Consider the following 12927-nt stretch of genomic DNA (forward strand, 5'->3'; position numbering starts at 1 on the left):
ATTAAGCGTGCCACTTAAAGAAGCTCCAGAGACGGGCACGGAGCTGACAAAGAGACAAGAGACTTTTCCTTGCCTCTTTATTTCCTGATGTGAGAGGAGAGGGGATTAAACGTGCCACATAAAGGAGCTCCAGAAATGGGCACGAGCCACAGCTGTCAGTGTGGACACCAGAGACGGGTGTGGGATGCTAGGGCTGCTGCTGCCACCTCCAAGAAGCCTGTGTACAAGCACAGGTCACTCACCACACCACTCCTCCCGGGAGCCTGTGCAGCCTGCCACTGCCAGGGTCCCAGGATCCTGGGACAGCTTGCCCGGGAGAGTGCATGGCGCTCCTCTGGCTGGTGCAGCATCATGCTGGCCTCTGCCACCGCAGGCTCACCACGCATCAGTGCCCTTCCCTCCCACCGGCCGGAGTGAGCCAGAGCCCCCAAATCAGCTGCTCTTTAACCCCGTCCTATCTGAGCGAAGAGCAGATACCCTCGGACGACCTACACGCAAAGGTGGGGCCAAGTCCAAAGCTGAACTTCAGGAGCAGTGCGAACAAAGAGGAGAGGGGGAGGTCTCTCGCAGCAGCCTCAGAAGCAGTGGATTAAAGCTCCACAATCAGCTTGAAGTGCCCTGCATCTGTGGAATACCTGAATAGACAGCGAAAGATCCTAAGTTGAGGACGTGGACTTGGGAGCAAGATATATTATAATTTTCCCCTTTATATCTTTTTGTATGTATGTGTGTGCTGCGCTGTGAGATTTTGTCTGTATAGTTTTGCTTTCACCATTTGTCCTAGGGTTCTGACCGTCCTGGTTGCTTTTTGTTTTTTAATAAAAATTTTCTTCTTAATATTTATTATTTTTTATTTTAATAACTTTATTTTATCTTCTTTCTTTCCTTTCTTTCTTCATTTCTACCTCCTTTTCTTCCTCCCTTCCTTCCTCCCTTCCTTCCTTCCTTCTTCTTCTTCCCTCCCTCCCTCCCTTCCTTCCTTCCTCTCTTCTGCCCTTCCTTGCTTCCTTCCTTTCTTCCTTCCTTCCTTTCTTGCTTTCTTCCTTCCTTCCTTCCTTTCTTGCTTGCTTGCTTCCCTCCTTTCTTGCTATCTTCCTTCCTTTCTTGCTTCCTTCCTTCCATCATTTCTTCCTCGCTTCCTTCCTCCCTTTCTTCATCTCTTCCTTCCTTCCTTCTTTCCTTCCTTTCTTTCTTCCTTCCTTCCTTCGTTTCTTTCTTCCTTCCTTCCTTTCTTTCTTTTCTATTTTTTCTCCCTTTTATTCTGAACTGTGTGGATTAAAGGCTCTTGGTGCACAAGCCAGGCGTCAGGACTGTGTCTCTGAGGGGGGTGAACCAATTTCAGGACACTGGTCACCAAGATACCTCCCAGCTCCACCTAATATCAAGTGGCAAAAGTCTCCCAGACATCTCCATCTCAACACCAAGACCCAGCTTCACTCAACCACCAGCAACATGGAGTGCTGGACACCCTATATGCAACAAAAAAGCAAAACAGGACCACAGCCCAATACATTAGCAGAGAGGCTGCCTAAAATCATAATAAGGATACCGACATCCCAACACACACAACCAGACATGGACCTGCCCACCAGAAAGACAATATCCAGCCTCAACCACCAGAACATAGGCACTAGTCCTTGCAACCAGGAAACGTACTGTACCCACTGAACCGACCTTAGCCACTGTGGACAGACACCAAAAACAACAGAAACTATGAACCAACCTGCAGCCTGCAAAATGGAGACTCCAAACCCAGTAAGCAAAATGAAAAGACAGAAAAAAACACAGCAGATGAACGAGCAAGGTAAAAGAAACACCAGACCTAACAAAAGAAGAGGAAATAGGCAGGCTACCTGAAAAAGAATTCAGAATAATGACAGTAAAGATAATCTAAAATCTTGGAAATAGAATAGACAAAATGCAACAAACATTTAACAATGACCTAGAAGATATAAAGAGGAAGCAAGCAATGATGAGCAACACAATAAATGAAATTTAAAATACTCTAGATGGGAACAATAGCAGAATAACTGAGGCAGAAGAACGGATAAGTGACCTGGAAGATAAAATAGTGGAAATAACTGCTGCAGAGCAGAATAAATAAAAAAGAATGAAAAGAACTAAGGACAGTCTCAGAGAACTCTAGGACATTAAACGCACCAACATTCAAATTATAGGGGTCCCAGAAGAAGAAGAAGAGAAAAAGAACGGGACTGAGAAAATATTTGAAGACATTATAGTTGAAAAATTCCCTAATATGGGAATGAAAATAGTCAGTCAAGTCCAGGAAGCACAGAGAGTCCTATACAGGATAAATCCAAGGAGAAACACGCCAAGACACATAATAATCAAACTATCAAAAAATAAATACAAAGAAAACATATTAAAAGCAGCAAGGGACAAACAACAAATAATACACAAGGGAATCCCAATAAGGTTAACATCTGATCTTACAGCAGAAACCCTACAAGCCAGAAGGGAGTGGAAGGACATATTTAAAGTGATGAAGGAAAAAAACCTACAACCAGCATTACTCTACCCAGCAAGGATCTCATTCAGATTTGGTGGAGAAATTAAAACCTTTACAGACAAGCAAAAGCTGAGAGAGTTTAGCATCACCAAACCAGCTTTACAAAAAATGCTAAAGGAACTTCTCTAAGCAAGAAACACAAGAGAAGGAAAAGACCTACAAGAACAACCTGAAACAATTAACTAAATGGTAATAGGAACATACATATCAATAATTTCCGTAAAAGTAAATGGATTAAATGCTCCCACGAAAAGACACAGACTGGCTGAATGGATACAAAAACAGGACCCATATATATGCTGTCTACAAGAGACACACTTCAGACCTAGGGACACATACAGACTGAAAGTGAGGGGATGGAAAACGATATTCCATGAAAATGGAAATCAAAAGAAAGATGGAGTAGCAATTCTCATATCAGACAAAATAGACTTTAAAATAAAAACTATTACAAGAGACAAAGAAGGACACTACATAATGATCAAGGGATCAATCCATGAAGAAGATATAACAATTGTAAATATTTATGCACCCAAAAGAGGAGCACCTCAATACATAAGGCAAATAATAACAGCCATAAAAGGGGAAAACGACAGTAACACAATCATAGTAGGGGACATTAATACTCCACTTTCACCAATGGACAGATCATCCAAAATGAAAATAAATGAGGAAATGCAAGTTTTAAATGATATTTTACACTAGATGGACTTAATTGATATTTAAATTACATTACTCCAAAAATAACAGAATACACATTTTTGTCATGTGCTCATGGAACATTCTCCAGGATAGACCATATCTTGGGTCACAAATCTAGCCTTGGTAAATTTAAGAAAATTGAAGTGATATCAAGTACCTTTTCCAACCACAACACTATGAGACTAGATATCAATTACAGGAAAGATCTGTAAAAAATAGAAACACAATGAGGCTAAACAATACACTACTTAATAATGAAATATCACTGAAGAAATCAAAGAGGAAATCAAAAACTACTTAGAAACAAATGACAATGGACACATGACGACCCAAAAGCTACAGGATACAGCAAAAGCAGTTCAAAGAGGGAAGTTTATAGCAACACAATCCTACCTTAAGAAACAGGAAACATCTCGAATAAACAACCTAACTTTGCATGTAAATCAATTAGAGAAAGAAGAACAAAAAACCTCAAAGTTAGCAGAGGGAAAGAAATCATAAAGATCAGATGAGAAATAAATGAAAAAGAAATGAAGGAAACGATGGCAAAGATCAATAAAACTAAAAGCTGGTTCTTTGAAAAGATAAGCGAAATCGATAACTCATTAGCCAGACTCTTCAAGAAAAATAGGGAGAAGGCTCAAATCAATAGAATTTGAAATGAAAAAGGAGACTTAACAATGGACACTGCAGAAATACACAAGATTATTAGAGATTACTACAAGCAACCCTATGCCAATAAAATGGACAACCTGGAAGAAATGGACAAATTCTTAGAAATGCACAACGTGCCGAGACTGAACCAGGAAGTAATAGAAAATATGAACAGACCAATCACAAGCACTGAAATTGAAACTCTGATTAAAAATTTCCAACAAACAAAACCCAGGACCAGATGGCTTCATAGGCAAATTCTATCAAACATTTAGAGAAGAGCTAACACCTATCCTTCTCAAACTCTTCCAAAAGATAGCAGAGTGAGGAACACTCCCAAACTCATTCTATGAGGCCAGCATCACCCTGATACCAAAACCAGACAAAGACGTCACAAAGAAAGAAAACTATAGGCCAATATCACTGATGAATATAGATGCAAAAATCCTCAACAAAATACTAGCGAACAGAATCCAACAGCACATTAAAAGGATCATACACCATGATCAAGTGGGGTTTATCCCAGGAATGAAAGGATTCTTCAATATACGCAAATCAATCAACGTGATATACCATATCAACAAACTGAAGGAGAAAAACCATATGATCATCTCAATAGATGCAGAGAAAGCTTTTGACAAAATTCAACACCCATTTATGATAAAAACCCTGCAGAAAGTAGGCATAGAGGGAAGTTTCCTCAACATAATAAAGGCCATATATGACAAACCCAGAGCCAACATCATTCTCAATGGTGAAAAACTGAAACCATTTCCACTAAGATCAAGAACAAGACAAGGTTGCCCACTCTCACCACTCTTATTCAACATAGCTGTGGAAGTTCTAGCCACAGCAATCAGAGAAGAAAAAGAAATAGAAAGAATCCAAATCGGAGAAAAAGTAAAGGCGTCACTGTTTGCAGATGACATGATACTATACATAGAGAATCCTAAGGATGCTACCAGAAAACTACTAGAACTAATCAATGAATTTGGTAGTGTAGCAGGATACAAAATTAATGCAGAGAAATCTCTGGCATTCTTATACACTAATGGTGCAAAATTTGAGAGTGAAAGTACGGAAACACTCCCACTTACCGTTGCCACAAAAAGAATAAAATATCTAGGAATAAACCTACCTACGAAGTCAAATGACCCGTATGCAGAAAATTATAAGACACTGATGAGAGAAATTAAAGATGATACAGATAGATGGAGAGATATACCATGTTCTTGGATTGGAAGAATCAACAGTGTGAAAATGGCTCTACTACCCAAAGCAATCTGCAGATTCAATGCAATCCCTATGAAACTACCACTGGCATTTTTTATAGAACTAGAAGAAAAAAGTCCACAATTTGTATGGAAACTCAAAAGAACCTGAATAGCTGAAGCAATCTTGAGAACGAATAATGGAGCTGGAGGAATCAGGCTCCCTGACTTCAGACTATACTACAAGGCTACAGTAATCAAGACAGTATGGTACTGGCACAAAAACAGATTATAGATCAATGGAACAGGATAGAAAGCCCAGAGATAAACCCACACACATATGGTCACCTTATCTTTGATAAAGGAGGGAAGGATATACAGTGGAGAAAAGACAGCCTCTTCGATAACTGGTGCTGGGAAAACTGGACAGCTACCTGTAAAAGTATGAAATTAGAACACTCCCTAACACCATACACAAAAATAAACTCAAAATGGGTTCAAGACCTACATGTAAGGCCAGACACTATCAAACTCTTAGAGGAAAACATAGGCAGAACACTCTATGACATCAATCACAGCAAGGTCCTTTTTGACCCATCTCCTACAGAAATGGAAATAAAAACAAAAATAAACAAATGGGATCTAATGAAACTTAAAAGCTTTTGCACAGCAAAGGATACCATAAACAAGACCAAAAGACCACCCTCGGAATGGGAGAAAATATTTGCAAATGAAGCAACTGACAAAGGATTAATCTCCAAAATTTATAAGCAACTCAAGCAGCTCAATAACAAAGAAACCAAAAACTCAATCCAAAAATGGGCAGAAGAGCTAAATAGACATTTCTTCAAAGAAGATATACAGATTACCAGCAAACACATGAAAGAATGCTCAACATCATTAATCATTAGGGAAATGCAAATCAAAACTACGGTGAAATATCATCTCACACTGGTCCAAATGGCCATCATCAAAAAATCTAGAAACAATAAATGCTGGAGAGGGTGTGGAGAAAAGGGAACACTCTTGCACTGCTTGGTGGAATGTAAATTGATACAGCCACTATGGAGAACAGTATGGAGGTTCCTTAAAAAACTACAAATAGAACTTCCATACGACCCAGCAATCCCACTACTGGGCATATACTCTGAGAAAACCATAATTCAAAAAGTGTCATGTACCAAAATGTTCATTGCAGCTCTATTTACAATAGCCAGGACATGGAAGCAGCCTAAGTGTCCATCAACAAATGAATGGATAAAGAAGATGTTGCACATATATACAATGGAATATTACTCAGCCATAAAAAGAAATGAAACTGAGTTATTTGTAATGAGGTGGATATACCTGGAGTCTGTCATACAGAGTGAAGTAAGTCAGGAGAAAAACAAATACCATATGCTAACACATATATATGGAATCTAAGAAAAAAAAATGTCATGAAGAGACTAGGGGTAGGATGGGAATAAAACACACACCTACTAGAGTATGGACTTGAGGATATGGGGAGGGGGAAGAGTAAGGTCTGACGAAGTTAGTGAGTGGCATGGACATATTTACACTAACAAATGTAAAATAGATAGCTAGTGGGAAGCAGCCGCATAGCACAGGGAGATTAGCTTGGTGCTTTGTGACCACCTAGAAGGGTCTGATAGGGAGGGTGGGAGGGAAGGAGACAGAAGAGGGAAGAGATATGCGAACATATGTATATGTATAACTGATTCACTTTGTTGTAAAGTAGAAATTAACACACCATTGCAAAACAGTTATACTCCAATAAAGATGTTAAAAAAAAGAGATATATCATATTTTATTGCTTACTTGTGTAATCTAAAAATAAAGGGTACAACTGTAATTTTTACAAAACAGAAACGGACTCACAGACTTAGAGAACAAACTTATGGTTACCAGGGGGAAGGGTGGAGGGAAGGGATAGTTAGGGAGCTTGGGATTGACATGTACACACTGCTCTATTTAAAATGGAAAACGAGCAAGGACCTAGTGTATAGCACAGGGAACTCTGCTCAATATTATGTAACAACCTAAATGGGAAAATAATTTGAAAAAGAATAAATACATGTATATGTATAACTGAATCACTTTGCCGTACACCTGAAACTAACACATTTTTAATCAACTATACTCCAATATAAAATATAAGTTAAAAAAAATTTAGTCTTTTCCCATGCAGTTTCATTTCACCTATATTTTCTTATATAGATTTCTATAATTTCATTATAAATATTTATTGACCTAATCCCCCCAGTTTGATTTGAGAAGTGAGGGTTTATCATTTTTTTTCCTCTAAATAACTAATTGCATTAAAAGCATTTGTTAAAAAATCTTTGCTTTTCTCCCAATGATTTGTGAAGTATTTTCCAACAAATTTTTCACAAATTACGTACATGTAACAGAGCAGTACCCTATGGGGCCTTCCCCATGCAGGCCCCTCCCCCATATCCTCTGCTTTAGCTCCTCTCTAAAGTACCTAGATAACAGTATCTGATGCACATTTCCTGAGTTGTTTTACAGATGTAACCCCCACCACCACCACCAAATGGAAGATGTGAACTACTTGCTGACCATGAGCACATAGTCCCCAGGCCTCCTGGAGCCTAAGGAATGATAATGTTAACCCTTGTGACACTGCCCTGTTACCTCACCATCAACAAGAGAACTGTCCATAAGCTGATCACATACCCTGCAACACCCCTCCCTCACCTAGCATTTAAAAATATTTTGCTGAAACCCTTCAGGGAGTTCAGGGTTTGGGGGGCATGAGCCACCTCTTTCCTTGCATGGCCCTGCAATAAACCTTTCTCTGCTCCAAACTTCAATGTTTCAGTTTGACTGGCCTCACTGTGCGTAGGGCACACGAACTTGTGTTCAGTGACATACATACATAATTATCTAAGTCATATAGGAAATATATATATATATGTATATATATATTTATTTATCAAAGGAAAATGTGTATTTATTCATTGCATATATGCCACTAGAACATAGGATCCATGACAGCAGGGATTTCATTTTGCTCACTGCTCTGTCTCTATGCCTTAAATATTGTTTGCATGGTAAACAGTGAATAGATACTTGATGAATTGATATACTAGGTTTTCTTTCTGAGTTAAATATCCTATCTGCTGATTGGCTTGTCAATTCTTATTCCAGCACTACATTAATTTGAGTCATCTAGCTTAAAAATTCATTTTAATATCTGATAAGGGAAGCTCCCCTCAGTATTCTTCTTTTTCAAAATGTTCTTGGCTAATCCTATTATACTCCAAGTAGAACATTAGTATAGTTTTGTCAAGTTCCAAAAATATTTTAAAATATATTTTTCATTATAAATTGTTAAAGTGTGTTAAGAGTTTCAAACCAGGCAAAAAGAAAAGTATAATATACAGTCTACCTATTGGGAAGTCAGATTTCAGGTAACTGTAATCAACAGTAAAGAGAAAAAAGGCTTCTAATAAGCCCCCGAGATAGTGACCTTAACAACACAGCCTTGTAACAAAATCAGGTAGGATTGTACAAGAGTGAAAGGCTTGGTCATTTTCATCATTTATTAATCAAACATGTGTGATAACTATTAGAAACTATAATCTATAATCTATTTAAGGAACTCCTATAAAGCAGTAAAAATGGTGAGGAACTCTAATAGAATAACTGGCAAATATAAACAGGTATTTTATAAAAGAAAACTCACCAAAACTAAAAGATTATGAAAAGATGCTCAAACCCATTAGCAATTTGAAAAATATACATCAAAATAATGAGATATCACTTTATAGTAATCAAATTGGCAAAAATTAGAAAGCTGAATAGTCGCAAGAATTGGGGGGTGGTTGGGCAAGAAAGCAGCCCTCATTCACATAGTAAGGAGGCATGTATGAGGATGTTCATTGCATAATTGTTTGTGATGTTGGGGTAGTAGAAGCAAACTAGGTGTATATCACTGAAAGAGTGAATAAATCAAATGTGGTAGATTCAGAGTATGGAATATTAGGCAGCAGGCAAAGCAAAGGACTAGGTATACCCATGGAAACATGGATAGATATTAAAAATAGTCCTAAGATATTAAAAACAGTGCTGAGTAAGAAAAGAAGAAACAGAATGAGATATATATTTTCATCTAGGTTGCTATAATTATTATAATTTTGTTTTGCTTACTGCTGTATCTCTAGTGTCTTAAATATTAGTTGCATGGTAAGCACTCTATAAATATGGTACAATACCATTTATAGAAATTTTAAAATAAATGCACACACAAAAATTACAAGAACACATACATAAAAAAGAATACATCAAACACAGAGTGGTATCCTATTGGGGATGGGGAAGAGTCTGAAACATAATACTGCTTAATCAATGGCAACTATCATTATTATTACTATTATTATATTAATACAAAGGAGCCCTTCATATTATTACAAAGCCTCTCATTCAAGCCTATTAGCCTTTATTAACACACAACTCTTACAAGTTTTTATCCTTTTTCCTGGTAAGTGCTAGATTAGACAAAACAAACTAGAAGTAGGTAGAAGACAATGACAAGTGACATGTATGAAAGAAGAGAGACACCAGAAAAGACAGATAATGCATGCTAATAATGATGATGCCGCTCAATCAGAAAAAGTTAAAATATATTTGATATTTTCTATTTAAAAAAAATCTAGATTTATAGCTAGCATTCAAAAATCATTAGAATGATTTCCCCCATGAAGTGAAAATCTTCAGTTCATAAAATATGTTCTTATTTTCCAGCAATGATAGTTTTAAGGCCCAAAATATAGTAGTTGTGAACAAAAATTGTAAAATAGTAAGATTAAATTGCCTTTAAAAAGTAGATTTTGCACCTTTCCAAAAGCTTGCATATAGAAGCTGCAGACCAAATGGAGCAATAAGCTTGCTGACATTTCCTCAAATTCAAATATAAGGACAATCCAGTGAAACACCACTAGGAAATAAAGAAAGGGATGGGTTATTTTCAAAATACCAGGGATGGGGGGTAGCTAATTTTGTGAACATTGATTATGTATTATCTTCAATTTAGAAACCAAGCTCTTTATAACCAGGAAAACTTCTCTGAGAGGTTTAGGTTGCCATTTAGTAACTTAAATCTTAATTATACCTTGCCTACTCATTTTAAGTTTTACTTTGCTTATAAGCCAGGGAAAACAACATCCACAGTTTGTTTATATGAATTTGTCTTTATGTGTATTTCAATGTTAAAGTTATAAGAAGAATGGAAATGTAATTTTCTCTCTCATTAATAATGGTCATTTTATAATAAATACTAACCATCATTAGTACTATTATTTTGAAACAGGACAAGCATGGTAGAAGGAACAGGAAATAATGGATATAATTCTAGCTGAATCTAAGGCCCCTCTCCTTAAACCTCTAATTTACCATTTAAAAATAAAATAATTCTATAATCATTCTACCATAGACTTGAATACAGAGTACTGTCCAACTTACTTTTCCCCTCTTTGAAGATATTATTCTTCTTTAAATGAGCTCCTCTTTAACTAGAGATGTATGTGTTTTCCCACCATAAAAGGATAGAGGCTTTTATCAATTTTCTATACATCACAAAAACAATCTCTGAATACCTTTATAGTTTAGAATTTAAAAGTATAATTTTTCAGTTATCCAGGGTGTATTAACTTGAAGACTGTAAACACAGATGCTGCTACTCATAAAATCTGAGCCAGATCCACAACTATCTTCTAGCTTTCTCCTATTGTCTAATAACATGTACACCAATAAGAATGCCAATTAGCTAACTGCCCACCTTAACAGTTTGGAAAACAAAGGGAAAGACAGAACGGAAATGAGACAGTATTGTATAGAACTTATAATGAAACAGAGAAAAGATAAGAAAAATGACCAGATGCTGAAAAGAAGAAAGGTAAGTTCTTTTTCTGATGCTGCTACTTCTCCACTACAGGAAATTCATAGCAACTAGGTCTTCGTAAATTGTTCTGTTGATGACACTGGGAAAGACACAAACAGCAATAATTTGGAAAGTCAATTCCAAGCTACCCAAGTTGCTGGAAAATTCTTTGTGTGGGAAAACAGCCTTCCATAGACAATATAATCTGAGCTGGTTTGATTTAAAAATGTGTGCCTTTCTCTGATTGTAGTACTATTGAATTCTAATCTGCTTAGGTGTACTTGCTAATATAAATTTTGGGAAACCAGAATAGACTGTGGTAGATGAAGGTACTATATCAGCATTAATTGCTGTCTTGTCATCTCTCCATTCACACATCAGTGAAAAAGCTGTATAGGCTCTCAGAAACATTGCAGGTAATGGTTTGCTTCCAATGATTTCATTATCAAGAATGGCAAAATAAACACTTCGTTAATTCTACTTGTATTGATAGTTATTGATTTGCCATCTTTAGCACGTGGTTACTTACATAGTCTTACCTGGACACTTTCAAATTTTTATTATAATAATATCCTATTCCCTCTTTAGATGTTATTAAGCAAATTCTTCCTACTTTTGCATCATGACTGTTGAGAAGTATTTAGAGGTATTTGCTGAGCTATGTCCTACCTTACTGATGGTTCAATGAACTAACTGACATAGTTAGTCAAAAAACAAGAGTTTTGCCACAATTTGTAAAATTTCTAGGAGCTGCTGAATAGCCAACTGTGACTCCAGCCTTAAGAACCGTAGGAAATACCACCAATGGGACAGATGAATAAGTTTAGAATGTAGCAGATGTAAGGCACTTTCAGTTTTTCCTTTCTAACTGCCAACATATCTATAAATATTCATTCATTCAACCCAAATAAAATATGCATTTACAATATGCTAAATAATAATTCAGACACTGAGGATTCAACACTGAACAATACAGATAAGCTCCTTATACATTCAACTAGGAGAGATGAATAATAAACAAATATACCTGTAGTTGTAAAGATACAACAATTTTTTCCATAAGAAAAGTATATGTAGAGAGACCTTCAAGATGGAGGAGGAGTAAGACACAGAGATCACCTTTCTCCCCACAAATACATCAGAAATACATCTACATGTGGAAAAACTCCTACAGAACACCTACTGAATACTGGCAGAAGACCTCAGACTTGCCCAAAGGCAAGAAAATGCCCACATAACTAGGTGGGGCAAAAGAAAAAAGAAGAAACAGAGACAAAAGAATAGGGACAGGACATGCACCCATGGGAGGGAGTTGAGAGGGAGGAAAAGTTTCCACACACTAGGAAGCCCCTTCACTGGTGGATACAGTGTGGGGGGGGGGGGAGATTTGGAGTCACTGAGGAGAGTGCAGCAATAGGTGTGAAGAGGGCAAAGTGGAGAGACTCCTGCACAGAGGATTGGTGCCGGCCAGCACTCATCAGCCTAAGAGGCTTGTCTGCTCACCCGCTGGGACGGGTGGGGGCTTGGAGCTGAGGTTCCAGCTTCAGAGGTCAGATCCCAGGGAGAGGACTGGGGTTGGCTGCATGAACACAGCCTGAATGGGGTTACTGCACCACAGCAAGCTGGGAGGGAGACTGGGAAAATGTCTGAAACTGCCTAAGAGGCAAGAGACCATTGTTTAAGGGGGCTCAAAGAGAGGGGATTCAGAGCACTGCCTAAAAGAGCTCCAGAGGCGGATGTGAGCCATGGATATCAGCACAGACACCAGAGATGGGCATGAAATGCTAAGGCTGCTGCAGAGGCCACCAACAAGCCTGTGTGCAAGCACAAGTCACTAAACACACCTCCCCTCCTGGGAGCCTGTGCAGCCCACCACTGCAAGGGTCATGTGATTCAGAGACAACTTCCCTGGGAGCACACATGGC

General features: G+C 37.8%; 1 protein-coding gene and 1 pseudogene across 5 annotated transcripts in view; one reads left to right on the forward strand and one right to left on the reverse strand.

The window, feature by feature from the left end:
• The window catches only part of ZC3H12B (zinc finger CCCH-type containing 12B), a 689142-nt gene that overhangs the window by 540989 nt on the left and 135226 nt on the right, over window positions 1–12927 (reverse strand). The gene's annotated exons all lie outside the window — the stretch shown is intronic.
• LOC131748128 (importin subunit alpha-1 pseudogene) lies at window positions 1576–11590 on the forward strand (annotated as a pseudogene).

The sequence above is a fragment of the Kogia breviceps genome, chromosome X (genome assembly GCF_026419965.1).
Source record: "Kogia breviceps isolate mKogBre1 chromosome X, mKogBre1 haplotype 1, whole genome shotgun sequence".
Lineage (NCBI taxonomy): Eukaryota > Metazoa > Chordata > Mammalia > Artiodactyla > Physeteridae > Kogia > Kogia breviceps.